This window comes from Carlito syrichta, unplaced genomic scaffold, assembly GCF_000164805.1.
Source record: "Carlito syrichta isolate Samal-C Ts95f unplaced genomic scaffold, Tarsius_syrichta-2.0.1 Scaffold305163, whole genome shotgun sequence".
Classification (NCBI taxonomy): domain Eukaryota; kingdom Metazoa; phylum Chordata; class Mammalia; order Primates; family Tarsiidae; genus Carlito; species Carlito syrichta.
The window spans coordinates 169,900-180,685 of record NW_007249259.1 but is presented as its reverse complement, the minus strand read 5'-3'; the positions used below and the strand labels follow the sequence as shown (position 1 = coordinate 180,685).

The 10,786-nt window shown below is 37.7% G+C and overlaps 1 long non-coding RNA gene across 1 annotated transcript; it reads left to right on the top strand.

Moving 5' to 3' along the window:
- Nucleotides 1-1,654: 1,654 nt before the first annotated feature.
- Nucleotides 1,655-10,511, top strand: LOC110595910. Its single transcript, XR_002482153.1, has 3 exons — nucleotides 1,655-1,669; nucleotides 6,758-6,760; nucleotides 10,387-10,511. It is a non-coding gene; the product is annotated as an uncharacterized LOC110595910 (long non-coding RNA).
- Nucleotides 10,512-10,786: the final 275 nt, after the last annotated feature.

Sequence of the window (10,786 nt, the reverse complement as noted above, 5' to 3'; positions counted from 1 at the left end):
TTGCTAGAATTTTATAGAGTGTATTTTCATCTATGTTTATTAGGGGTATGGACTGTAGTTCTCTTTCTTCATTGGATCTTTAACCTGTTTGAGAGTCAGCTTGTCACCATAAAATGATTTTGTGGAGTTTTTTTTTTTGATTGCTGGTAATATTTTTAATAAGATTGGTATTAACTTCTTCTTGGATGTATTTATGTATTGAAGATTCCCACTGGAAATCTATTTGTTCCTGCTCAATTTTTTGTAAGTAGATTTCTTATGACAGAGTGAATTTCCTGGGTTGTTACTGGGCTATTTATTGTTTCCATCTTGGGAGTTTGTGTGATATGAGACAGTCCTCCATTTCATTTAGGTTGTACAGTTGGTCTATACAGGTGTGCATAGCAATCTCTAATAAACATTTTTATTTCTTCAGGGTTAATTGTGACTTTAACTTTTCAATTTCTGGTTGTGTTTGTTTGGATTTTTTCACTCTTTTTCTTATGGCTAGGGGTCCATCAATCTTGGTTATTCTCTCAAGAAACCAGCTTTTATTTATTTATTTATTTGTTTGTTTGTTTGTTTATTTATTTATTTATGTTTTCCTATGGTATTTTTTGTCTTCTTTGTCCCATATATAGGCTATTATTTTGGTGATTTGGATTGTTTTTCTGAAGTTATGGTTTTGGTGGTCTTGCCTTTCAAGCACCCACAGGTGATTGGTTGTGCTGTTCATTTGTTCTCATTCTATTTTTTTTTGATGTCTCCTAACAGAGACACAAATTTGCCTCTCAGTACTGTTTTCATGGCATCTCAGAGGATTTGGTAAGGTATTTCAATTTTTTGATTTGCCTAGTTGTGAACAGTAGCGTTTACTTTCTTTTTTTATATTCTAGATGTGGAAAACAATTCAGTGTTGGTGTACACATATTGTTTATGCAGGTACCCTTTTTGATGAGGTGTGTCCCTCCCTCCCCTATGGTGTTTCTTTATTTCATTTCTTTTTAGGAATATTTTAATTTCTGTTTTGATGTCTGTGTTGAACCAAGAGTAGTTCTGTATTGTGCTACTTAGTTTGTATGTCTTTATGAAATTAGTGGGAATTTTGTTGTTGATATTTATTTTTATTCCAATATTGCCTCAGAATATGCATGGTCATATTTTAATATTGTAAAATATGTTTATGCTTGATTTATGGCCTATGATGTGATGATCTTGGGGCATGTTGCATATACTTCATGTGTAGAATGTACATTCTGGAGTTGTTGAGTGGAATATTCTGTAGGTATCAACTAAATCCATTTGGTCCAAGATTCAAGTTGAGATTCCAGATCTTCTTGTTGATTTTTATCCTCAGTGATCTACCTAGGGTTGTTAGTGGAGTACTTACGTCTCCAGCTATCATAGTGTCAATACCTTTTTTTTCTTTTAACTTAGTAGCTGTTTTGTAAATGCTGTTCCTCCTGTGTTCGGTGCATATATGTTTAGCACGGATATGTCTTTTTGATTGATCAAATATTTTATCATTATATGGTGTCTTTCTTTGTCTTTGCACACTTCTTTTAGCATTAAGATTGTTTTGACTCGTGTTAAGACCAGGACTCCTGTATTATTTTGTGACATGTCTGCCATCAATTTCATTGTCCCTTCTTTAACTTTGAGTCTCTGAGCATCCTTAGTGGTGTGATGAGTTTACTGAGCAAATTACTGAGTCATGTATTTTTGTCCACTTTTCCATTCTCCGTGTTTTCAGTGTTTCATTTAATCCATTCACATTCGGGCTGAATATTAAAATATGAGAGCTTGACTCTGTGACAATGTTCTCCAAAGACTGTTTTGTTTTCTTTTGTTTTGTGTTCGTATATGTGTGTGTTTTCATTTTACAGATATGCTGCGCTTTCTGTTGTTTCTGTGTTTCTGATCCTGTGGAGTATTGGGGGTTTTTGTTTCTTTTACTTCTGTGCACAGCGCCTTTTATAAATTTATTTTTTTAATTTTTATTTTCAATATATGGGGCACAATTCAGGTTTAGGTATATAAATGTTCATTATGCAACTACACTTGTTGATGCAGTGTCCCCATCATCCCTGGCAGTTTCCAACTACTGTCAATCCCTTTCTTGCAGTATTACAATATTTGTTAAAGGTCCACTTACAAGCACCATTCAAAGCATCTCCTGTAGACCTGTTCTCAAAATAACATATTCTCTTAGGAATTGATCTACTGAAAAGTATTTTAATTCTCTCACTGATGAAACTAAATCTGGGTAGGAATTTCTTATTTGAAATTTGTTATCACTGTGAATTGCAAAGATTTTGCTCCATTTCCTTATAGCCTGCAATGTTTCTGAAGATAAATCTGCAGTAATTCTGATTGATCTCCTATGGAAGGTAGTCTCACCTTTTCCTTTTTCTTCTTTTCGAATTTTGTCTGTTACACCTATTTGGTGTAGGTAAATTCCTATTTGTCTAGAGTTTGGTCTTCTCAAAAGAAATCTTTCAGGACTTCTTTGAATCTCCTCCATTCATACAGTTATCTCTATGGACAGATATAATAAATTTACTTGAATGAATTTATGGAATGTTTGTTCTAGGATATTTTCAATTTTCTGTCGATTTCATTTATTCTTATCAGATGTTGATTTGGTTTCTTGATAAAATCAAATTTCTCTTGGAGAATTTCTTCATTCTTCTATTTTTTTTCTATATTTTATTAGATTGTACTAATTCCATAATTTGGTTTTTCAACTCTGAGATATTTTCTTTTGTTTGATCAATTCTGCTTCCCATGCTTGTCACTTTGTCATTTGTATATTGAATAGTTATTCATTTCTGTTATTTCTAAGAATCATTTCTTGAGTTTGTCCAGCTCTTTTGCAACTCAATTTAGTCTAGTCCCAGCCTTTCTAGATTTTTATTTATTCTGTCCTATAATTATATGATATATGTAAGTTCTTTTGGGGTACTGTCCTTCTTATAGACAGCCATTGATTTTGCCCCAGTAGCTCTTCTCCCTAGCACTGATTCTTTATTGGGTCTCTGGTCACCAGCACTTCTTCATTGATTATTCTAAATTTGTAGCATTTTTACTATTTGTCTCTTAAATTCCATTGCTCAGTGAAAAATGGAGAAGATATCACTTCTGATATTGATTCTACTTTTGGTCCTTCCTTGAGCTTCAGGATTGTTCAACTATGAATTAGAATTGGAGGTCAGGTAATGTGCTGTCTCTTTTAACTTTTGAGTACTTACTAAAAGACAAGGAGTGCTTCAAGGTTTCAGAACCTATTGGCAGGTCATAATATTTGCTATCCAGGGAATGGGCCATCTGGGACATGTTCTTCATCTCTGCACAATATGACTATACAACAGATATGCTTGCAGAGTTACTTAGGCCAAGACAGGGTATAGGAGACAAAGGAGAAAGGAGAAGGATAGAAAAAAGGAGAATAAAGAAAAACAAGTGTCTGCTCAGTTCCTCTTCCAGAAGATTTTGCTCCATTCTCAGTAGTTTCCAGTCTCTAGTCCTTACAATCTGGTTGCAAGGCTCAGGAGTACCATTCTGGCTTTGGTTGGGCTCTCCTCACTCCTTCTTGAGGAGTCTGCTTCAGATTCCCTATCCGTTTTCCCTCCACAGTTCTCACTGCCAGCATTCAGCTCTCCCCAGCAAGTATTCCTATGAAAACCTCCCAAATTGTCTGCTGCTAGGTCTCCCAATCCCTTTGCATGTGCATGTGTTCATTCCAGTATGGGGTTGGGACACGTTTCTATGCGCATCCCACACTCGGGGTATCTGCTCAGGGCAAAGAATAGTCAATTTCAGAGGATTGTGTTAATCACCCCATGGTCTCAGAATGAAAGCTGCTCAGGATACAGGCAGCTCAGAAATTGATAATGAAAATAATATCTCTGTCCAGTCCCAAAACAGAGAAAATGCTGGCAGTCTATATTTTTGGATTTTTTTCTCTGACTGATCCCAGGTTAAGATTTCCTCCCACTGCTTTTTCCATGGTCTCTGCTGCCTGTGCCCTGTCTGCTACTGAAGGTATTAGTGTGTACTGAATGTCAGTTGATCTCTTCTGCTTTTTCCCAAGAGATGCTCCATGGATGTGTGATGATCAATTGCATGCAACAGGTGCAAAATTCAGAACTTTGGCAGATTGTAACCGTTTTTTCAATATGTCCCAAGCATTTCATCTGAGGTCTCCCGTTACTTGGACATTCAATCACCCACTTGCACAAAGGAACAAATGCAGGTGAGATTTTTGTGCACTGAAACTCATCTTTTCTTTTGTTTGGATAGGTTTTCCAAGTCATTGGCCCATCTTTCTTTTTTTCTTTTTTTTGTTTCTTCTCAATCAGTATAATACAAAAAACAAAGGAAATTACCACACTTGGCAGATAAAAAATGACTTTTGTCTGTGTGTCTGTGCAATTAAAACAAAATTTGATCACCCATCAGGACAAAAGGAAAAAGACAGAAAAGGAAGGAGATTCCTTTTAAACACATAATTCCCTTGCTCCAAATTTGTTAAAAAGATATATTTTTAAATTCAGGAAACAAACTCTGTTATTAGGTAAGAAAGACGACAAAGATTCTTTCTGTCTTTTTTTTAGCCATTAAAGTAAAATTCATTATTTTCTACAGAGTACAACACAAGTTCACAAAAAATATATTTTTCTTATTAAATCAAAAAGGGAAAGAAAGAAAAACTCAAACAAGGTAAAGGAAAAGCATTTCTATGACTGAATCATGACTTTAAGTTGATTGAATCCTGTTAATGCTGCGGAACAGACTACATTTGGTCATAGTGGTCATTTTTTCCCCTTCACATTGTGCAATGATTTTATATTGTTTTCTAGTAGAAAACACAGAAACTGTACAAAAACCGTATTATTAAATACAACATTTGTACCAATTAAAACATCAAACACTTTTGTCTCCAAAGTGCAAAAAAAAAAAAAAAAGTTTCTGTTTTTCTTCTTAAATTATTCACAAAAGCAGCTGGAAATCAGAAAAGCAACTGCAGCTCCAGGCTCGTAAATCCATTAATACCACCACAGAACAATTGAAACAGTCATAGAGAGAAAAGGAAAAGGAATCAAAGTCAAATGTTTGGCATTTGGTTTTTATCCACAGATTTTCCCAGAGCTTCTCTTGGAACTGAAAGCAAAATAAATATGCAAACAATGCTTCTCAATACACCAGAAGGGGATCTTCTGCACCTCCTGCCAACAGAGATGGCTCTGTGCAATCAGACTGTGGGGTATGCAGCAGTATCTCAGGCCAGAGCTTGTGGTCTCTCTATATCCAATCACCCTTTCCAGGAATCTCAGCAGACTACCATGTATGGCACTCTGACTGGTCTGCCCTTTCCTTCTAGTAATAGTGGCCTCTGCAGGAATATCAGGTAACCTGCTATGTCCCAGGCAGAAACTGATGGGAATGCTTCCTTTATCAACCATGGGATGGATGCTGCTTGACTGTGCTTCTGTCTTTCTTACCCCCTCCCATGTTCCTCAGCAACCCCTCTCAGCACTTCCTCTGACTTCCCAGCTCTCTCACGCCTCCCAGCAGTTCAGATCTGAGTTCGAGTTATCAGATACATTCCCTCTCCAGTCTTCTTCCTCATTGAACCCCTTACAACCTCTCATTTACACTCCTTTTTTCACCCATTTACATTCTTACTCAAGTCTCCTAGATGCTGGAGCTGGGTAGTGTCATATAAGAAGAGAGTCAGATTGCCACAGGGAACCAGAAGACTGCCTTGCCAGGCACCCAGGGACAGTAGCTCTTTTACTCTTCATCCAATTTAAATAGTCCCTACCCTTCCTCCTCCTCCATTAGCTAAGCAAGAGCAGAGCTGTAGTAAAGAGGCAGTGGAGTGGCTGGTGCCTAGGACTGTAAACAGTGTGAAGACTATAGCACTGTGCATGTTACCTATGAAAAGCACCAGAAGGTGGAGCCCACTTAGTGTGCTGGAACCCATCTTTCAATCTATAATTATCTGAATACTTAAACTCCATGATTTTTCAAATGTATCAAAGAACTGTGATTACACGAAAAACACCTCAGAGAGACATGCAAATCCAGAATCACTGGGGTGGGGACCTGATTATCAGAAAAAAAATGTGGAAGCTAAAAAGGTTGGTGACATTATCCAGGTAATTATACTGAATGTTTGATTGAAAGGTGTAAACTAGTACAAGGGTGAGAGCTGTGGAATCCCCACACACCACACTCTACTGACTTTCCATCCAAGAACCCAAAAGTTCTCAGGGTGACAATGCAAATGACTCTGAAATGTGCAGGGCTAGTGATGGAGAAATACAAATGAAGTTTCTCCAGACATAATTCTCCAGTATCCAAGAAGAACTTTTGTATAATCTTAAACCTCGTGAGAAAATAATAATTACTTACCATTATAAACCACTTCTTCCAATATTCTTTTATCCTGTAAATAAATATATTTAGTTAATGTAGGTAACATGCAAGCAAATAGTTTTGGGATACTGCAGTGAGGTAATGGAGTAAAAATTTTTGAAAATAATCTGTATATCTTTTGAAAGCCATAACTCAGAGGAAGAAGGCCAGTACATCACCAGCATTCAATTGTGACAGCATATCATGAATGCATGCCTTGCCTATTAATTCCTCATCAGTATTATTGATCTGGATTAAAGAAGAATGTATGAGAATTAATTGGCTCTCTCTCCGGAAAAGAACTCCTCAGGGAACCCCAAAGACAACAGAGGAGAAAAATTCCAGGATGGTAGAGCAGGTAAAAGCCCTTGACACCAATAAATTTCTTGAACTCTGATTAATTTCTCTTTGAATGTGTGAACTTTGAGACTCTGTGGTCTTTTCTGTAGATAATGTATGTCTAATGTGAATGTTAAGCACATAATTCTAAAGAAGACACAGGGCTCACTCAAACTCCCCAAACGGTTTTGGACTTACTGTGTGATTTAATGTACCATTGCATCTGGAAGTCACCAGGGAGGGGCTCACGATTGGTTTATAAGACACTTTGCTTGGAGTCCAGATCCAGAGAGATCTCTGGGTTCAACAAAGGAAATTCTTTATTTAAAGAATATGTGCTATTTGCATACCCTGTCATGAAGGAGCACTCTGTACTAAGGCACAGATTTTCATGAAGCGTTCAAGAGAGGAAGATGCTGTGTGAACTCAAACAGGAAGTTTTTCTGCAGGGCTGGGAATTGGCAGTAGAGGGTGCTCAGGATCCACCCAGCGCAGGCTTAGCCCTGGAGCAGGTGCAAAGGAGGCTGGGGAAAGGGTGGTTGAGGGGATTCATCATAAAACCTGAGACATTTTTATTTCAAAACAGCAATGCTGTAAAAACGTAAATAAAAAACTCAACAAGGGCTACTGATGTGGCTTTAATCATCCTATGTTACTTGCAGCAATCATTATACCAAAACATCCATGAAAATCATGAATGAAAAGAGAAATTACAAGTGCTTTCAGATATACTAACAGAATGAGAATAAGAATGATTTAATTAATTCAATGCATTCAAATAACAGGAGATACACAGATCCCAGGAAGTAGACTTGAAGGGGGTAAAAACAAGAAAATGATGTGGTGAACTGTGTGCCACTTAAATATGAGATTACTTTAATAACATATCTTGTGAGCATTTGTTCCTAGTAGCGAAATCATCTTCATGGAGTTTTGAGCATAAAAAAAGAAAGCACATCTAGGCATACGGGGAACGTACCTCAAAATAATAAAAGCCATTTTTGAGAAACCCACAGCCAGCATACTCCTAAATGCACAAAAACTGGAACCATTTCCCCTGAAAACTGGAACAAGACAAGGATGCCCACTCTCAGCCTTCCTGTTCAATATAGTATTGGAAGTTCTGGCTAGAGCAATCAAAGAAGAGAAGCAATCAGGGGCTTACAAATAGGAAAAGTGGAAGTCAAGCTATATCTCTTTACAGATGACATGATCATGTACCTTGAAAACCCAAGAGAATCTGTCAAAGACCTCCTTACACGTATAAAGAACTTCGACAAAGTCTCAGGATATAAAATAAACGTGCAAAAGACAATTGCATTTCTTTACACCAATAATAAACAAACAGAAACCCAAAGAGAAAGCACAATTTCATTCACAATAGCCACACACGCAAAAAAAGGAAAACCTTGGCATCTTCCTAACCAGAAACAAGAAAGATTTTTACAATGAAAACTACAAAACACTGCTCAAAGAAATCAAAGATGACACTAACAAGTGGAAAAATATTCCATGCTCATGGATTGGAAGAATAAACATTGTGAAGATGTCCATCTTACCTAAAGCAATCTACAGATTCTATGCAATACCCATCAAATTACCAGCAACGTTCTTCTCAGACCTAGAGAAAACAACACAGGAATTCATATGGAAACACAAATGCCCAAGAATAGCCAGAACAATCCTGAGGGGGGGGAAAAAAAAAGCAGGTGGTATCACATTACCAGACTTCAAACTTTACTATAAAGCTACAATAATAAAAACAGGTTGTTATTGGTACAGGAACAGGCATATAGACCAATAGAATTAGAATTGAGATTCCAGAAGCAAAACCTCAATTTCTCAACCAACTCATCTTAGACAAATCCTCCACCACCTACCACTGGGGAGAGGAGAACCTATTCAGTAAATTGTACAGAGAAAACTGGCTGAACACATGCAGAAGACTGAAACAGGACCCCTATCTATTCACATACACAAAATATTAACTCTAAATGGATCAGAGACTTAAATTCAAAACCTCAAACCATAAGAACCTTAGTAAATGAAGGACATACCCTCATGGAAATTGGAACTGGCATCCAATTCCTGAACAAAATCCGAAACTCACAGGCCATAAGGGATAAGATAAACACGTGGGACCTCATTAAGCTGGCAAGCTTCTGCAAAGCCAAAGAAACCATCAAGAGAACAGGGAGACAGCCTACAGACTGGGAAAAAGTATTTGCCAACTCCAGGTCTGACAAAGGCTTAACATCTTGGATCTACAAGGAACTCAAATGTGCTGAAAAGAAAAAAAAACAAACAACCCTATTACAAAATGGGCAAAAGATATGAACAGACACTTCTTAAAGGAAGACATTTGAGCAGGCAACAGACACATGAAAAAATGTCCAATCTCATTAATCATCAGGGAGATGCAAATGAAAACCACACTGAGATACCACCTAACTCCAGTCAGAATGGCAATTATCAATTACTCAAAAAATGAGTTGCTGGAGAGGGTGTGGTGAAAAGGGAACACTTTTACACTGTTGGTGAATGTGCAAACTAGTGCAACCTCTGTGAAAAACAGTATGGCGATTCCTAAAACTCTAAATATTGACCTCCCATATAACCCCGCAATCCCCCTACTGGGAATATACCCTGAAGAACTCAAATCACTCTATAAAAAAGATACCTGCACACGTATGTTTATCGCAGCACTGTTCACAATAGCAAGAACCTGGAAGCAACCATGTTGTCCATCAAAAGAGGACTGGATTTTAAAAATGTGGTACATATACACGATGGAATACTACACAGCCATAAAAAAGAAGAAAGTCATGAATTCTGCAGCAACCTGGATGGAACTAGAATCTATACTACTGAGTGATCTCTCCCAGAAACAAAGATCTGTGTATCACATGTTATCACTCATATAGTGGACCTTGAACATCCAACATAATATTATAAGAAAATTACTTATGTGAGTGTCTTGTAGCGTCATTATATACAAGAAAACTGAAAATAAAATTTAAAAAATTTATGCTATGTGGTTATGAATGAGTGATATAATAATGAGAGATTACATTTTCAAAATTCTATCATTTCATCAAAATCTCGAAGGACACTCATATTCTCTGAATAATACTCTATCTGAGGCATTGCCACCTAGAGCTTGCTATATAGCAGGAGGCATGCAAATAGGGCCATTCCTCTGCAGATAAAAGCCAGTCCAGCTCTGACCCTGTAGATCTGGGAGAGAAGTTCTAGGCCTGGGCTTCTCAGTTGTTTCCAAGTAGCGATCAAGCTTGAATACAGACGAATTAACATGGACTTTGGACTCCACTGGTTTTTCTTTATTGCTCTTTTAAAAGGTGATTCATGGAGATCTAAAACTATTTTATGTGTGAGAGAATGTAAGTGAGAGAAACAGTGGACATATGTGGCTATATATGACTAGCATGTCTTTGTGTTTGCAGGTGTCCAGTGTGAGGTACAACTGGTGGAGTCTGGGGGAGGTTTGGTCCAGCCTGGGGGATCCCTGAGACTCTCCTATGAGGCCTCCAGTTTCTCCTTCAGTAGCTTCTGGATGTATTTGATCCGCCAGGCTCCAGAGAAGGGGCTGGAGTGGATCTCAAACATTAATCCTGATGGTGGTAGCACAAAGTACACAGACTCTGTGAAGGGCCGGTTCACCACCTCCAGAGACAATGCCAAGAACATGCTTTATCTGCAAATGAACAACCTGAAAGACGAGGACACAGCTGTATATTTCTGTGCAAAAGGCACAGTGAGCAAATGTCCTTTGAGCCCTGACAAAAACATCCCTGGAATGGCAAAGTAGAAGCTGAGCAGGATCCAAACTGATGGGCAGCCTCAGGGGAGGATGCAGAGGGAGGTTTAGGGCAGTTTTCCTGTCAATGCTATGGCTTCCTTTCCATCCGTTTCTCCTGGGATCACTCTATGTTTATGGTTCTATACATACCACTGTATGATCAAATTACATTACAATAGAAGGAAACTATCTCATATACCCTTCAGTCAGGTGTCAGTAATGGAT